General features: G+C 51.6%; 1 protein-coding gene across 2 annotated transcripts in view; it reads right to left on the bottom strand.

Moving 5' to 3' along the window:
* The window catches only part of Slco3a1 (solute carrier organic anion transporter family member 3A1), a 126,429-nt gene that overhangs the window by 90,347 nt on the left and 18,650 nt on the right, over nucleotides 1-17,432 (bottom strand). The window lies entirely within an intron of this gene.

Below are 17,432 nucleotides of genomic sequence, written 5' to 3'. Positions count from 1 at the left end.
GTGGAATCTTTTCTCTGCCCTCCCCATCTTTTATTCTTGTCCACCTTCTGTTTGTTTAACAAATATTTACTGAGCAGCTGCTGTTTGCCAAGCAAAGCCCAAGACAACTATGGGGAAGGATGGAGAGGCAGGTGAGTCACGGGGCAGGAAGGCGGACAAGGACCTGAATGTGACATGAAGCCTCCGGTTACATTCACGACTCAACCTCCACAGGCTTGCTGCAGGGGCAGGGATGGGAGAGAGGCGCTACCACAGGCTTCCTAGAGCGGATGGGAGATGACGCCGCGCCCCTGTCTGGTCTGTAGGTTGTGACAGGGACACACTTGTCGCTATCCTGGGAGATGTAGCAGTGAGGCAGACGCTCATGGCTACCTCGCCTAGGTAACGGTAACCCCTCCATACATCACCTTGACAATAAAAATGTAAGAACAAAACAAAAAGAATAGCGGCTTAAGGTTGAGCTTTAAATCAAAACTCTGCTTCTTAACAGTAACTAATTTTCTTCATTTATCCCACCCAAGGTCCCCTGAAGCCCATGTCGCGTTGTAGTTCCCTTTCTGCTTTCTTTATTAGGAATCTCATACCTACACCTCCTAACTCTAGAGCCATACTGAAGCCATGGTGTTAAGATGTTAATTGCTTTAACCCCCTTGTCCTTCAAATTCGACTTGTCATTTCACAGGAGCATGCTCTTTACAAGCTTCCTGTCCTGAGCCGGGTTCCGGAATCATTAGCTATAGATTCCTCAAGAGCGAGTTGATCCTCAACACCAGAGCTCACGGTACCCTGCCCTGGACACTGAACGTCACCCGTAAGAACGTCACCTGCCAGAGAACAAGGTGACAGGTGACCACGTCACAACATACAACATCCGGTAAGGCAGCATTTTTTTTTTCAAGCTGCCAGAAACCATACAGCAGTTTAATTTTGGTGTCAAAACTGTGAAGGAAACAGACAGACAGACAGACAGACAGACAGACACACACACACACACACACACACACACACACACACCATGAGCTGCTTCCCTGGCACATGCACACTGGCCTGCGGCTCTCACCTGGCAGGCTGGGCTGCCATGATTATTTCTGGTGCAATGCCCTGGGCTGCACCAGAGACACATGGTGTGGCAAGTGCGGGACCGCCAACCATCCAACCACTACGGCCCAAGTGCTGCTGTAGGTCTAGCCTGTTTCCTGCCATGTGCTGGAAGGAGCCTGAGTCAGGAATGAAGAAGCACATTGCCTGTAAGTGATGGAGATGTCCCTGCTGCCCCATCCAGCTCTGCCTCTCCTGCATGGGAGGACAGCCGACACTCCCTCCAGAGTAAAACGGCCTGGTACCACTTCTTGGATGCATAAGGACCAGTAATAAGCACAAAGTCTACCAACAGATGCCCAGATAATGACCAGAAGGTTGCCGGTGCTAGTGGTTCATACCTGTAATCCTAGCTACTCAGGAAGCTGAGATCTGTGGATCCTGGCTCAAAGCCAGCTTGGGTAGGAAAGCCTGTGAGACTCATCTCCAATTAAGTACAAAAAAAACCAACCCCCCAAAATGGAAGTGGCACTGGAGCTCAAGTAGTACAGTGCTACCCTTGAGCAAAAGAATTCAAGGACCGCACCCAGGCCCCAAGTTCAAGCCCTACAACCACCACCACCACCAACAACAAAAAGACCAAAAGGCATATCTGTCACTGAACAAAGAAGAAATGACATGGGTAAGTAAAGTGATGATGGAGCCCCTTTCAGCATAGCTTGAGGAGGGAAGGGTCCTAGCAGCAGAAGAAAGGGGAATGGATGTGCAGGCAAAGGACTACCTCTCCCTTAGGAGAGATCCCTCCTCTATATCTGTTCTCGTCACTGAAGACCTTTTTTTTTCCCCCAATCATCACTGCTGCAATCAGGCCACATTCACTCTGCCTGTCTGGCCTCTCATTTGCACCAACTTTTATTTGTAATTTGCTATACTGGCCCAGATCTTTCTTATTCTCCAGCCTTCAAATGGGCCAGTATTCCATCTGATGGCCCTCCTTCCCCGCTCCCTCTTTGTGCAAATACTTTACTCAGCATCCTGGACAGGCCATGCTCTGAGGGCGAGGTGGGGTGGAGGGGTTGGTGGGGGGGGGGTTGGATACCAGGGAATATCTGAGAGAGTGGCAACTGTGTTAATTAACTGCTTGAAAATGCAAGCGTGCAGATCTGCTTTCAATCCAATGTGGCATGTGGGCAGCCTGGGGCCTTGCAGACAGTTGCTTGGGAGAGCTGGAAACACAGGGATATTAATAACCTTTCGCCTCAACCCAGCCACCACCACCACCACTACTATCACCTGCTGCTGGATCCACCACAGCTTCTCTCTGTACCCTCAGGTCCTTTAAGTGCTGCCCGCATCCCCTTCCCCCCCACATCACCCCCTCACCCCCCGTACATCAAGGTCACTTAGTAAAGATGATCAGGGGAGTGGACAAGCTGACTGTGTGCAGAGGTGCCACGTCACGGATGGGAGGCAGGGGTTCAGATGTTTAAGAAGATAGGTCCTCTGCCCTCGCTGAGTCAGCAGAAAGTGCTATGAATTCAGCATTTACAGTGCCCAGTGTGGCTGGTGTTCCCTGCCCACTACAGCCCATTTCGCCTTCAGAACAGTAGTGCCCCTTAGGTAGGGATGGCAGTCACTTCTGAGTTATAGATGAGGAAGCCGAGGCCTAGAGGTTTTAAACCATTTGTTCAAAGTCTAGTTATTTGACCAAGATCTTGCAACCAGCCCAAGGCAGGGATAAGACTCAAACCCAGAACTCTGGAGCCAAAGTCTACACTGTTAAATGACCATACAAATTCTCCTTCCAGGTGGTGGGGAAAGGACAACAGGACTGCCGTGGCAGTGGGGAAATCTTGGCAACTCCTCCTTTCAAAAAAACCATGATAAGACCGGAGCAAATAGCTCAACTGTTAAAAGACGCTGGAAATCAACTAAAAGCATGCAACCCATTGAGGATCAGTTTACTCATGAACCAGTTCTGAACCATTGCCTTCCCCCCATGCAGGTCAGCATGGGAGTTCTACGCAGCCAGTACCAGGAATCCTCAAGCTGTGTGACAGCGGACATTTCATGAGAAGTGATGTAGGCCAAGAAACAGTAGAAACACAGACCCACCAACTGGAACCCTACCAATCAACCAAGTCATGGAATGGCCAGGGAATGGTGTTCATAGAAAAGAATGACAGAGGAAGTGGTTGTTGGGCTCTGGCTATACCTTTAAGGGGCAGTCCCGAGAGGCCTGCCTCTTCTCCCGCCCTGGGGCTGCTTGGCTGTTATCCACTCCTACCCCCGGTTCCGGTTCAGAACCGGAAGAGGTAGCAAACCAGCCCTGCCTTCCGCCTGGGCCACGTGTGTGTGAAAATGGCGCCAGGCCAGGCCCAAGGGGCGGTCTTATGGGATGTGATGACCGCCCATAGAGGAAGTTCTGTGACATCACTATGATGGGCAGCTTATCAGCCTATTGCTAGTATGCAGTTGGTCCCTCCCCTTTCTGCCACCATTACTGTTATATAAACCCTTCCCCTGAGTAAAACCGGTGTAAGTTCCAGAAGCTTACCTGCGAGACAGCCAGCGTGACTCCCATGTCGTTCTTTAAGGGTGCGAGGGGAGGAGAGGCGTCTCGCAACTACGCACCGCCAAGGTTTGCACATTGGACTGCACTCCAGCTTTCCGCCCGGCGGGACGGGGCAGGAAACACACAAGGGTGAAAGGGGTGCCGACAGTGGTGCTGTGGCACAAAGCGGTAGAGTACTAGCCTTATGTGAAAGAGCTCAGAGACAGTGCCTAGACCCCAAGTTTAAGCCCCACGACCAACAACAACAACGAAGATAAAATAGAGTTTGGAAAACTGTTGATCATATCCTTAAAAAGTTAAACATAAGTTGACCACAGGACCCAGTAATTCCACTCCCAGGAGTCTACCTGAGAGAACATTTTAACATAAAGACACCAGACAGCAGCACTGTCCGTAATAACCCCAAACTCCATAATAAATACCTCATTGTCCCTCACCAGCAATAGAGAAACAAATGGTGACCAATCCAGAAATCTAAAGCCATGCAACCTGTAAGTCTGTTATCCTCTAAACAAACCACACATGTGATCATGTGGATTAACTTCCAAAATGACATGTGGTTACCAAAAGACAGACTGTGTGGCCTCATGTGTAAGAAGCATCCCGGGGAGGCAAGATCTATGAAGAAAGCGGGCAGGTTGCCTAATGTGAGGCTGGGGCAGGGACTATTAGAGACACGGGCTTGGGTAAGTTTTTGCCGGGATGGAAATGTTTAAGAACTGACCCTCATGACAGCTGCATGCGCTTATAAATTGATCAGAACCCTCAGAGGGCAGATTTAGATGGGGATGGGACAGTGCCACTGTCAAGGGCCAGCTGTACACACATCTGTCTGAATAGCCAGTGCATAATACAGGCAGCACCTGTTGAGTGTGGGTGGGGGCATCAGAGATGACCAGGGAGGAGAGAGGAGATAAACCGGAGAGGCACGCCTAGCCACTGCTCCACTCCACCCCACCCCCAGGTTCTTTCAGGCATTATTTTTAGCAGGTGGGTGAGTGAAGCAGTAGAGTACCACTTCAGTTGCTCTGTGACCTTTCCATCTCATTGTCACCCCAAGGAGCAGCTAGATTCTTTTCTCCCAATTACCCCCTCCCTGTGCAGAATGAGCATCTATGCACATATCTATGCTTTGTCACACACTTAGGTAAGGAGAAGCCTCTTGTCTCCATCTAAACATCTGATCACTTTAGCCAGATTTCTCCATGCCATTTACAAACAAGGGCCCCATCAGGCCTTCTCGGCCCTCCACAGTAGACTCCAATGGCCCCCAGAGGAGAGGGAATAATGGAGCCAGGCCTGGGAGGAGAACGATGATAGAAATGAGATGTTTATGTCTCACAGAAGCTACCAGCCAAGAGACATACACTGGAGAGACTGTGCAAGCAGGCAGGCAGGCAGGCAGGCAGGCAGGTCTGGGCAGGAGACAGCTCTATCTGCAAACACAGAAGGAAATGCGCTTTCTGGGAAGGCAGCTGTTGAGAACCCAGGCATTGTTTCTCCCGTGGGCTGTGCAGAGCAAGGCATTTGTGGCTCCGGCTCGGAAGTGGCTGTGGAGTGACGTGGGGTGGGTGAGTTGGCGCTCGGCTGTGTGGGCTCAGGGCTCTGGGGTTCACTGGGGAGCGTGGCAGGGAGATGGATGGGCCCCAGGTGCATCCTGTGGGAGAGCCTGTGCCCTCTCAGGTGAACTGGGTCACCCCAGCTCCTTCTGACTTCATTGCTTATAAAATAAGCAGTGTGGAAAGAGACACCTTCCTGTGTCAGCATCGCTGGGAACTTAGCCGCGAGCACGCGCTTTCTTGCCGCTTGTGACCCTCTGAGGCACAAGTGTGGAGGATAATGGCCACACCGGTTGCTTTCCAGAAACTTCTAGACATCTTGAACCAATGGAGACCTCCAACCTCTCTCCTGGGTGCCTATGGAGCCATGCCTCCAACCTTGTCTTTCTCTCTCTCTTTCTTTTTTAGTCCAAGATTGGGACTTGGATTTGCTGCCTGATGCTTTTGCTCACTGGCTCATGCTCTCCCAAGTGGGACATGACTCCGACCTCTTTCACTAGACATTTTCAAGATAGGATCTGGCTCCTTGTTCAGGTACAGGCCTGGACCAAGACCCATCTATTTTGGGGCTTCTTCTCATGGCAAGGGTGATCAGAATGCACTACGACACCCAAATTTCCTCTGTTGGGATGGAGTCTCCCAGGTTTCTGCTTGGACTGGCCTTGGACTGGAATTCTCCCGCTCTGAGTCTCCCATGTGGTTTAGGATGACAGGCATAGGCTGCTGGACCCAGTTCTAAGTCGAGAAGAAGTCTTCTGAACTGTTCTGCCCTGGGCTAGCCTTGAACCATCAACCACTTCTCATTCTCAGCCTCATCAAGTAGCCATGAATACGGGCGTGAGCCATCCCTACCCTGGCAAACTCTGTCATTTTCTGAGCAAGTACCCTATGGCCAGCCACAACCTCTGATGACGCATCTCACTTTCTCCCTCCAATTGCTGTTCCCCACACTTCAACCACCACCCGTCAACAAGCAGCCCTACCCCTGGGTGCTCAGGGAGCCAGAGGCGAGGCAGGCATTCTTCATCCGGCCCCATCCTAAAGTCTGCCATTTCTGCCCAAACTCATCCTGTTCTAGTGCACGGCAGGCAGACTTCCAGGCCTGGTACCGTGAGAAGACATCGATCTGAGCATCCTACCACAGAGCCTGGGCTCCCGGGCCCAGCTCGGCCTCACCCATGGGAACACACAGATCCTCCAGGCCGTTCATGTCCAGGCAGAGTGACTCTGTGGGGAAGACAGTGGTGGCATTGTTTCGGTGGGCAGAACACCTGCCAGTGTTTACAGGCCATCCGTGCAGCCGGCGTGGAAGGACGGCCAGACACCAGGAGGGTCCGGTCCCTTTCATTTTGGCCCAATCAACGTTCAGGATTAGATCCTACCGGCAACGTTCAACTTTAGGTCGATTTCTGTCTTGTTTTAAAAGCAGTCTTTAAGAAAACAAATTAATAAACAAGGACAGACAGAGTGGCAGGAAATCTGTCCTCCAGTGCTGCGAATTTTCACTATGTTCCCAGCTACTGGGGAGGTCGTTTCTGTTTCCATTTCCTAGAGGAGACGAGATGAGACCGGATAAGTTTAAGTTACGTATCTTTCTCGAAGATCACACAGCTGGATGTGAACCACAACAATCTGTCTTCTAACCCCGTGATACATCTCAGCAGACTGCTGGCTGGTGTTAGGGAGAGACGGTGTAAGCACAGTTATGGCTATTTTCTTACAAGACATGACATGCTCTCCATGATTAACAACTTACATAAGGCCCCGCCTTTCATCACCCTGGGCACAGCACCCTGCTAGATTAAAGAAAAAAGAAAGTCTCCTCCTGTCCTTCTTGCCTACAGCCATACCCCAGGGAGGCACCTGGGAGTGAACCAGAAATATTTCATTTTGTTGACACACAGAAGTTGGTGGGGGGGGGGGGGGCTCTGTCACAGGGACCAGGGCTGAGTCTCTATCCAGGGAAGAATGGACTGATAGGGCGTTTATGCTTAGGCCAGAAGCACGACGCTCCCACTCATATTATGAAATGACAATATTTCATCAAGGGCTCTTTTAAGCCATGCCTGTTTTTTTTTTTTTTTGCTCTATGTTGTCTAGTTGGAATTTTCCTTTTAGCCACTTATCTCTGGAGTCAGCCCTAAATGGAAGCGAACCAAAGAGAAAAACAAACACTGGGCACTGGAAAAACTCAGTCTTCCTCAAAGGAACAAAAGCCAGGAGCAGGCTGAGTGTTTGACAAAGTATCAGCTGACGAGGGCCATTTTGACTGGGGGGCAGAGGGGTGGAGACAGTACTCCCACGCCATCCCTAACCCCTCCCTCCCCCAGGTTGATTGACTTAAAAAGAATAAGTCTATATGGACCCTGAGGGGAGGATTTGCATTTGTTAGAAGCAAGGAATGTAATAAAAATGCAAAACTCCACATGGTAACTTAATCACCTGTGATGATAAATACCCACTGCCCTTGGGAACTGGAAAGATGAGATAGGAGAAAGATGGAGTTAGCTACACAGGGCCCTAACCTCTCCTGTCCAGCCTGGAGGAAGTCAGGAAACTAGCTTCAATATTTCCTGTCATTTGAAATGGGAGCCTGCTGTACTCCCAAACTGTCACGTGGAACAGAAACTCCTTTGGACAACTACTTAAGTAAAAATACACAGAAAGAGAAATTAAAATTGAAAGCAAAAGAAGAAGAAACAAAGCAGGTTATTAGAAATCGAAGCTCCAGGAGTCAATGATGCTAGGTAAGCAAGCGGAGGACAAGTGGCAGGAATTTCCTCCTGGTAATCACAGGTTAGCTGCACTGACATGAACGCTTCCATAGGGATCCAGTCTCCATCAAACCTTCCATCCCGGCTCTGGGTGATCCATTTGGTTGACGGAGCCCCTGCTCTACCCGGGAGTTGGCTCTTTTCCAAAGTGCTGGGTTAATGGTTTCCCTGGCAGTCATCGCCGCTGGCTAAACTTCCTGACAGGTGCTTTACCAAATCTTGGCTCCTGGAGACCCACCCAAGAGGTGGGGCTTCAGAGTCCAACTTCCCCCCAACCCCATTGCCACAGGCTCAGAAATAATTGCCCGGGAAATCTGTCCCCAAGAGACACACAGAAGAGGCTGGGATATCCTTGTCCTACTACAGCAAATTCCTCGAGTCTCTGGAGACAGCTCTGTCAGGAGTCCCTACATACACACGAGGATCAGCTCAGCTTGGTCTCTTCAGAGATCTTCCAGGCTGCTGACAGCCTACTCAGCCCTCTCGAAGGACCCAGGTTCCTCTCCCTGCCGCGCCCCACCCCCCCATGACAGACATCTGTGCAGGATAGGTGGGCTCTGGCAAGGTCAAGGTCACAGGGAATCAAAAACACCAGTAGCAAGGATGTCATCTGTGAGGCTTTTAGGAATGCAAAACCTCCCCCAGGGCGTCCACAGAGGGACACTACCTGAGGGCCTCCCACATTTGCCTTATTTTCCCCTCCTAGACGTCCCCCTGCTCCCAGGACAGCTGGACAGTCCTTGTCTCCCACACCTGTCCACTGGGCTCACCGTGCGAGTCACACCCACTTCCTTCCTGCTCAGCGGAGGTCGTAGGTCATACCCACTCACCACAGGAGCTGAATGATTGCATCCCGGGACATAACAAGGCTGACTTCTCATGAACGGGGCTCATTGTCCCCTGCAGAAAGGGGCCTTGCTTCAACACGCAACACTTTCTTTTACAAGCCGGTCACAGTGGCATCACCCAGGCCGCCACATTCAAATCCTCCCTGCCCCTCTGCCTTGGGAAGGGTACTATTGTGTCTTTTTTTTTTTTTTAAATCATCCATTCCTCACAAATGTTAAGTTCTTAGAAAGCCAAGGCTTTGTGGTTACTGACTGTTAATGCCCATAGGAGTAACTAGTGTATAGTAGAAACATGGATGGATGGACAGATGAATGAGGGACAGTGGACCAAGAGAAGATGGATAGAGGATAGATCAATGGATGCTGGGATGGAAGGACAGATGGATTACTAGATGAATGGATGATGAGATGGATGCATGAATGGATGGATGGATGACAGATGAAAAATGGATTAATAGATCCATAGATCAGTGAATGATGGGATGGAGGAAGGGAGGGAAGGAGGGAGAGAGGGAGTGAGAGAGGGAGGGAAGGAGGGAGGGAGGGAGGGAGGGTCCGACAGGAGGTAACTATGGTCTACAAGTTGTAATCCTATGTATGTCATTCTGGCTGGTCTTTACGTCATTGAAAAATGCTGCTATTGGACTGTCATGCTCCTAACATCTCTCCATGCCCCACCTTCTGATATTCTTAAGTTGCAACCTAATCACTAGCACCACAATGGCAGGACTTGGGCAGATGATTCCATCCTAGGGGCGGAGCCCTCTGGAACGGGATCCAGGCCATCATGAAAGAGGCTACCTTTCCCCAGGGAGCCGCTGGCCTCTGCCATGCTGGGTGCACGCTGACTGAATCACAACCTTGGAACATTCTAGAACATGTAGCGGTGAGCCATTTAATCAATCAAAACCGAATGCTATTTAAAATGCAGGGCCCCCATGGCAGTAGCCAGAGTCAGGCGCTCGGTATCTATCCTGCCAGGGAGCATGGTGGGCACGTGTACAGCCTCACCCCTGCAGAGAGGCCGGATGGGGACTACTGTTCACCTGGGTGTGCGCTGTGGAAGCAGCCAGGTTCTGTGTCTCGTTTCTAGCAAGAAAGAGATGGGGACAAAACTTCCCACACCTGGGCTAGGAATATGGCCCAGTGGCAAAAGTGCCTGCCTCGTATACATGAAGCCCTGGGTTCGATTCCTCAGCACCCCATACATAGAAAAGGCCAGAAGTGGTGCTGTGGCTCAAGTTGGCAGAGTGCTAGCCTTGAGCAAAAAGAAGCCAGGGACAGTGCTCAGGCCCTGAGTTCAAGCCCACAACTGGCAAACAACAACAACAACAACAACAAAACTTCCCACACTGGGTTAATTCAGGAAATGAGAGCCGATGTTTCCCTTAAAGTTAAGTTATTCTTCCTAATGAAACAGGAAGTTGCCCGGAGCAAACAGCATTTAGAAACTAGATGTCAGGGGGTAGCAACAATTTCAAAATAATGATTTCAAAATGAAATTGTGCAAACAGCCTAAGGGAGAAAAAAAAGAACAAAAACCCAGAGACTTTCATCTTAATGGTCTGGAATGATCTGTCTGGGCAAATGGCCAATGTATAAATACACAAATAATTATATATATTTATATATGCATATACATCTACATATACACACATACATATATATTGAATAATATATACATATGTATATAACATACAGGTCTATATGTGTAGATATACATATAATACACACACACATATATAACACATATGTGTGTATAAAGGAAGACCGAATTCTTGTTTATTTTGTTCTATCCTTTGGTTTTGTTGGAGACAGGGTCTGGTTACATCACCCAGGCTGGCCTGGAACTTGCCATTCTCTGTGTCTCTCTCCTGAAAGCCATGGTGCTGTTACACACTCGGGAAATGGCGGACTCCGGGTAGAAGCAGCATGTTCTTTGTGGCTTTGCAGGAAGCCCCCCTGCCCGCGGGGCCCCCACGCCAGCACAGTAAAGGTGCATGGGCCAGCCAGGGCTCAGGTCTCAGACTAACGTGCACAAGCTCGCAGCCAGGCGGGCTCTCGGAGATGAGGCAGGTGGTGGAAACTCAGGACCAGACTCCGGGAAGTTCAGGAGCTACAGTCGGCCTCCTTGGGTAATGACCTTTGGGCAAAAGACAACAGGGGCATAGGGGGCCCTGTGGGTCCATAAATTATGGCAAGGGCACCCCAGGTTCTAGAAGATCCCCTCTCTCCGTGTTCTTCTGGTGACAATTTAGAGCTTATGTTTATCTATGAGACATGGATCTCTAGGGCAAGGAAAAGAAAATAATCTTACGGGTGCAAAGAACCATCTGTGGCCAGGCGCTGGTGTCTCATGCCTGCAATCCTAACTATTCAGGAGGCGGAGATCTGAGGACAGTAGTTCGAAGCCAGCCTGGGCAGGAAAATGCATGAGACTCTTATCTCCAATAAAAACCCCTCTGTGAAAGCCAGAAGTGGAGCTGTGGCTCAGGTGCTAGCTTTGAGAGGCTCAAGGCTAGCACCCAGGCCCTGAGTTCAAGCCCCAGGACCAGCAGAAAGAAAAGAAGAGAAAAAAGATCCATCTGAGTCCTCTTAGTTGTGAAGAGCTCAAGTGCTGGCGGTGGCTTACAGGAATATAGTGGTATTTACCAAGCAGTTCTTATGTGGGGGGGGGGTACGGCACGAAGATTCGTGATCCTTGCACAAGTCTTGCTGTGTGCTGTCCTGCTTTGCAGGATGAGGAACAGAGGTGCCCTGGGCCCAAGTCACAAAGAGGAACAGGGAGACTGGAGTCCAGGCGGTCTGCCTCCTAAGTCACGCTGAGTACTCCAGCCTAAAGGTCAGACTGTGACACACGGGTCCCCTGTAGCTCTAGACCTGCAGCCTCGGAAGGCAGTGAACTCAAGTCTGTTTCCCAGGGCCAAGGGGTGCATGATTGATCGGGGATGGGCAGGGAGCAGAGCGACGGCAGCCTCCGGTCCCTAATCAGCTCCATGCCACAGACATGACCCACCCTGTCCCCATTCCCACAGGAAGAGCAAAGGAAATACGGACTTCCTTCCGGCTCCTGACTGCCAGCCGGCCAGCCCTGTGAGGCGATCACAAATGGAGGTGCTGTTAAACCTCTTGGGCTGTGTGCTCCTGAAGTATCTGAAATCTGCCCAGCCCAGATCACTGCGGAGGGCGACCCAGCCTGGCTCAAGCATTTATTTGCCTTTCTTTTCTTTTCTTTTTTTTTTTTTTGCTGCTCAAGATTCTACTAAGAAAGCTAATTATCCCCTGAGCCCAGATGTTAAGCCAAGACCTGGATGAGGAGCTCTTGGCAAACATTATCTCATTAAATCCTGGCATACGATGCGTCCGCGTAGGACTGGCATTGCTAACCTGTTTGGAGATCTGGAAAGAGAGGCACAGAGAGGTGAAGGAATTTGTCCAAGAGCACACAGCGAGCCGGGACCGAATGTGCATTTGAACTCAGATGGTTGCACCCAGTCTCCTGTTATTACACCACGTGGAAGACGTCACTGTCCTTTCTGAGAGAACAATTTTCCCCAGGGGTACTGGTGGGGATGGGGCAGGGTGAGATGAAGGGCAGAGCACATCGATGGAAGAAAATGATCAAAGGCACAGGTGCAGGGGTGAGTGCAGTCCCTGCAAATGAGCCAGTTTCACCACCAAATGAGAGGTGAATTAACCCCAAGGGTGACTTCAGCCTTCCTGGGTGGCTTTCAGGGCCCGGATGAACTTGGTCTTCCAGCCACCACTCACCTCTTACGTTTACCATGTTGCCCTGCTCTCTCTGCTCCAGATAAAATGGTCCTTCCCAGCCCTTCCTCAAGCCTACCTGAAACACACGCAGGCTCCAGCCTCCGGGCCTTTGCACATCCAGTTACCCGCTGCCTGACCCACTCCTGACTCTAAATAAATACCTGCACAACTTCATGCTGCTCTTGCTTTAAACGGACTCCCTAAGCGAGGCCTTCAGAGAAAGGGCCACCCCGTGTGTGGGCCCCCAAACGGAACAGCCCGGAAGGCAACGGAGGAGCCCCTCTACATGGCACACGGCTGCCCATCACTGGGGGAATCGCCTCAAACGCCCTGTGGATGGAATCGCGTGCGGAGGGGGCGGCATGTGTGAGGCCTATGGCAGCGGATTAGAGCTGGCATCCTGTCCGTGCCAGACTCCCATGGGGAGGCTCCGGCCCCTGCTCTGGTGGCCTGTGAACCCCTCCTCCCCCCCCCCCCCCCCCGCACACTGCAAGGGGTGGTGGCCACAGCCTCCCTTCCCCTCACAGTGAGGCAGGGCGGGCTGGGAGTGGTCCCACTCAAAATCCCTCCACCCCGGCCCCTGCCACACCTGCCCTTTTCTTGTTCTCCATGACATCCCTCCCCCAAACGACCCATTCAAGGGCCCTGGGCTGTGGAGGTGGGCGTGGCCCTGCCTGTTCTCCTTCTTCTTGCCTTTTCCACTCCATCCTTTCCCCCAGCAGGTGCTTGCGTCAGACCCCGGGGCCTGAGTTAGGGGAGCCCACCAGGCCTCCTTAGAACCTGACACAGGCGCTAAGCTAACCGCCCGGAGCCCAGCGTCCCCACATCTGAAAGAACAAAGGCCCCAGGCCAGGTGCAGCTGCCCAGGTCTGCTGTCCCAGTGTCTTAGGAAGCAGAGATCACCTGGGACCAAAATCAGGGAGACTCCATCTCAAAGGAAAAGCCCTGTGTGTTAGCATACGTGTATGGTCCTAGCTACTCGGGTCATGAGTAGCTAGGCGGCCCAAGGTCAGACTGGAAAAAGATAGCACAAGACACTGGGGGAAAGGGTTGCTCAAGAGGTAGAGCCCTTACCTAGCAAGCATATGGCCTAGGGTTCAACCCCAAGTACTGAAAAATTAAGATGAAGAGGAGGAGGAGGAGGAGGAGGAGGAGGAGGAGGAGGAGGAGGAGGAGGAGGAAAAAGAGGAGGAAAAAGAGGAGGATAAGACAGAGGAGGGAAAAGAAAGGTAAGAGAAAGAAAAGAGAAGAGGAGGAATACAAAGAGGGAAATGAGGAGGAAGTATGGAGGAAGAGAGAGGAAAAAGGGAAGGTAGTCACACTAGCCAATACATGAAAATATTCACAGGATGTCTTGAAGATGGGGCCTGCAGAAAAAAAAAAACCCCACTTAATCCCAAAAACAAATCTTTCTGATGATGCAGAAGGGAAAATGTCACAATTAAAACCAGAATCGAATCACACAATCTTTCTAGACACACACACACACACACACACACACACACACACACAGATGCGCGCGCGCATGCGCGCGATGAAAATCACCAGACCTCCCCCTCCCCCATGAACACTAGAAACATCAACATTTCATATCTTCTGGCCTCTGGGATTTAAATAACCTCTGTTAAAGAAATCAACAGTGCCCCGCTCTTAAGATGTCCTTTCTTTCTTACTATTATTACTATTACTAAAAAGGGCCTGGGGTCGGAGTATCCGCTCTTGACGTGGGAACTTCCATGTCGAAGCTGCGGTGCCTGGGGACTGTTGCTTGAATGTTGGGACCTTGACTTCCTCATCTAATTGTGGCAAAAATCCTCTTCAACTTGCAAGGATTGGCAGGTCAGCCCAGATCACGGCCGTAGAACAGTGTGAGAGGGAACTGTAAGTCTTATCATGCCTCCTCTTTTCTCTGGTACAGGAGGTGGAAGGGAGCTGAGCTTGCTAGGCGGGCGTCCACTACTGAAACCTTTCCTCCAGGCCCCTTTCTTCGCTTTACCTTATTTGCCAGACAGGGTCTTGCACATTTGCTTCCAGGATGAAACTGGACTGCCATCCTCCTTCTTCAGTCTCTCAAGAAGCGGGGATTACAGGCAGGCACCGCCACACCCAGCCCTAGCCCTGTCATCTTCATGACTATTGTTTAGACTGTCTGGGAGGCAATTATACGTCTGATGGGATGATGATAAAGCTTCAGGTCGGGCCGGACTTTTTCTGCGAGTCTGGTCCCCCTCGGATTCTTTTCTGGGGGTGCCCGGGGTGAAGATGAAGCAGATCACGGCGGAGCAGCCTTCCGCGGTGCTTGGCCCAGGGTTTGGGATTCCGTTGTCTGGCACTGTGGGAGATCACAGACGGCGATTCCACTTCAGAAACGAGCCGGAGCTGGAGTTTCTGCACACAGACCCGGTACAAAACACACAGGAAATGATCCCCGGGGGTGATCCGTAAGCAATTAGCGAGGATTATAAATCGCAACCCGGAATTTATCACCCACGGCCACTTTAGGAGTAGGAAATGGCAGAAAATGAGATAATCATGAATAATTGAGGGGAACTCCCTACGGAAATGACTGCTGAGGATAAGGAGATGCAGGTGTTGGGGGGCGGGGGGGATATGGAAGAATGTGGAGGCCTCAAAATCAGAGCCAGAGGACCAGGCAGGATGGGGCAGCATGAAGCCGGCAGGAGAGCGGCTTCTATCCAGGAGCTGGGGTCTCTGGCCTCTCACGCTGTGTCAGTCGGTGGGGACCAACCCCAAAGAGAGGACTGTAGAGCTGGATGTTGAGCTTCTGGCTGAAATCTCAGGACAGAGGGCTCGAGAGGCAAAGCCTTCTTGGGCCCCGGGGAAAGTTAAGACCCGCACAACGTGTGGCCACCTAGGAAAGGAGGGGAATTGTGGAACCGGTGCAGTGGTTCACACCTGTAATCCCAGCCACACGGGAGGCTGAGACGAAAAAAGATCGTGGTTCTAAGGACAGGCCAAGCACACACTTAGGAGGCCACCCCCATCTCAGTCAACAAGCCGGGCCTCATGGCCTGTGCCTGTCTTTCGTGTGACATGGGAAGGCCCATGTAGAAGTGCCACAGTCCCAGCTGGGCCCGGATGAAACCTGCAAGACCACGTCTAAGAAAGTAACAAAAGTGAAAAGACTGGTGGCGTGGCGTGGCTCCAGTGGGAGAATGCCCGGCTGGCAGATGCAAGGACGATGAAGTCCAAGCTCTAGCTCTTCCCGCAGAGGGAAGAACGGATTCTATTACCCATCTCCAACCACCTCAGCAATCTGCAGGCTCAAATCCGCTGACAGAGGAGCGGAGTCTGAGCTGGGGCACACGGCTGCTCCCCAAGTTCTCTCTCACTGCACTGCTGACAGTGGAAGGGGTGGCCTGCCCCCTCCCTGGCCCTGGCGGGTTCCCATCTGCCCCCCTCTCCTCTCCCAGGGACCAAGAGAGCAACCCAGCCAACTTCTTAAAAGGGCAAGACGGTGACACAGCCTTGTGACTAGGCATGAAGGAATGGTCTTTCCAGCAGGAAGTTACTGGCTTTAAGTTATTCTCTTCTTTCTGCCTCCTGCTCCTCCTCCTTATCTTCCCTTCCTTCCTTCCTCCCCTCCCTCCCTCCGCCCCTCCTTCCTTCCTTCTTTCCCTCCCTCCCTCCCTCCCTCCCTCCCTCCCTCCCTCCCTTCCTCTCTCTCTCTTTCTTTCTTCTCCAGTTCCAGGGCTTGAACTCTAGGCCTCAAGGCTAGCACTCCACCACTTGAGCTACAGCTCCACATCCAGTTTTTGGTGATTTGTTGGACATAAGTCTTGTGGACTTTCCTGCCAGTGCTGGCTTTGAACTGCGATCCTCAGATCTCAGCCTCCTGAGTAGCTAGGATGACGGGCGTGAGCCTCTGACACCAGGCTCTATCTCTTCTTTTAAATGCTCAGCCATGGTTTCTGTCAGCCCCTTCTCAGGCGCACACATGGCACCAGCGACTCCTCGCCATCCTCCATGTCCCCAGTGTCACATGCATTTCAAGCCGTTAAATAAAACCATTCCATACTGTCCTGATGGACATTACTAACCCTCCCCCCCCCACCAATGACATCCGCGTTGCCATAGCAACTAATGTACTTCAAAGTGAGAAATGCAGATGGCGGCTTGAAATACACACACACATACACACACACACACACACACACACACACACACGTAGAGCAACTACAGGATAGTCAGCAAGCAGCGCAGGCTGTAAGGGACATGGGAGGCACTTGCCTGGTGGGCAAGTGGATAAATATTTCAGGGGAGCCCTTGCGTTAACCAGCAAGTGAAGCCGCTGCCTTTGGCAAAGGGGCCGCCGGGACTGAACGTGCTCTCTCGCCGCTCAATCCTAAACACCTGCGCGTGGCCAGAAGCATGCGCCCCAAAGCAAAGTGTGGGTGGCAGGTGGGCTTCTAGACCCGAGACCCGCACAACACACACAGGCTGTAATTGTGCCTACACAAGGGAACTTTTATTTCCGAAGCGGGTGAAGAACTACAATCTCCATGGAAGGCCATGTCTCCTCGGCTTGGCGGGAGCCCCTTCTGATGAGGCGTGAGTGCTTGTTTGTTTTTTAAAGTATCTCTTGGTTTAGATGTCTCTGTGAATGAGCATGTTTTGTTTTCTGGGCATTAAAATCGGTGCTCTAGATGGTGAGGAAGGGGGCGGGGAGGGGAGAGTTCTGGATAATCTGACACACAAGGCAGGTCTGGTTTGAACGCGGCGGCGCGGGGTGGGGTGGGAACGCTGATCTGTTGGGTCGCTTCGCCACCCTGGGCTCTGTCTGAGCCCTGGAGGGGAGGCAGGTCAGCCTGCCGGGTGGTCTCGGGGCTACGAGGGCCTGAGGAGC

This window comes from Perognathus longimembris, chromosome 20 (assembly GCF_023159225.1).
Source record: "Perognathus longimembris pacificus isolate PPM17 chromosome 20, ASM2315922v1, whole genome shotgun sequence".
Taxonomy (NCBI): Eukaryota; Metazoa; Chordata; class Mammalia; order Rodentia; family Heteromyidae; genus Perognathus; species Perognathus longimembris.
This window is presented reverse-complemented; position numbering and strand designations above follow the sequence as displayed.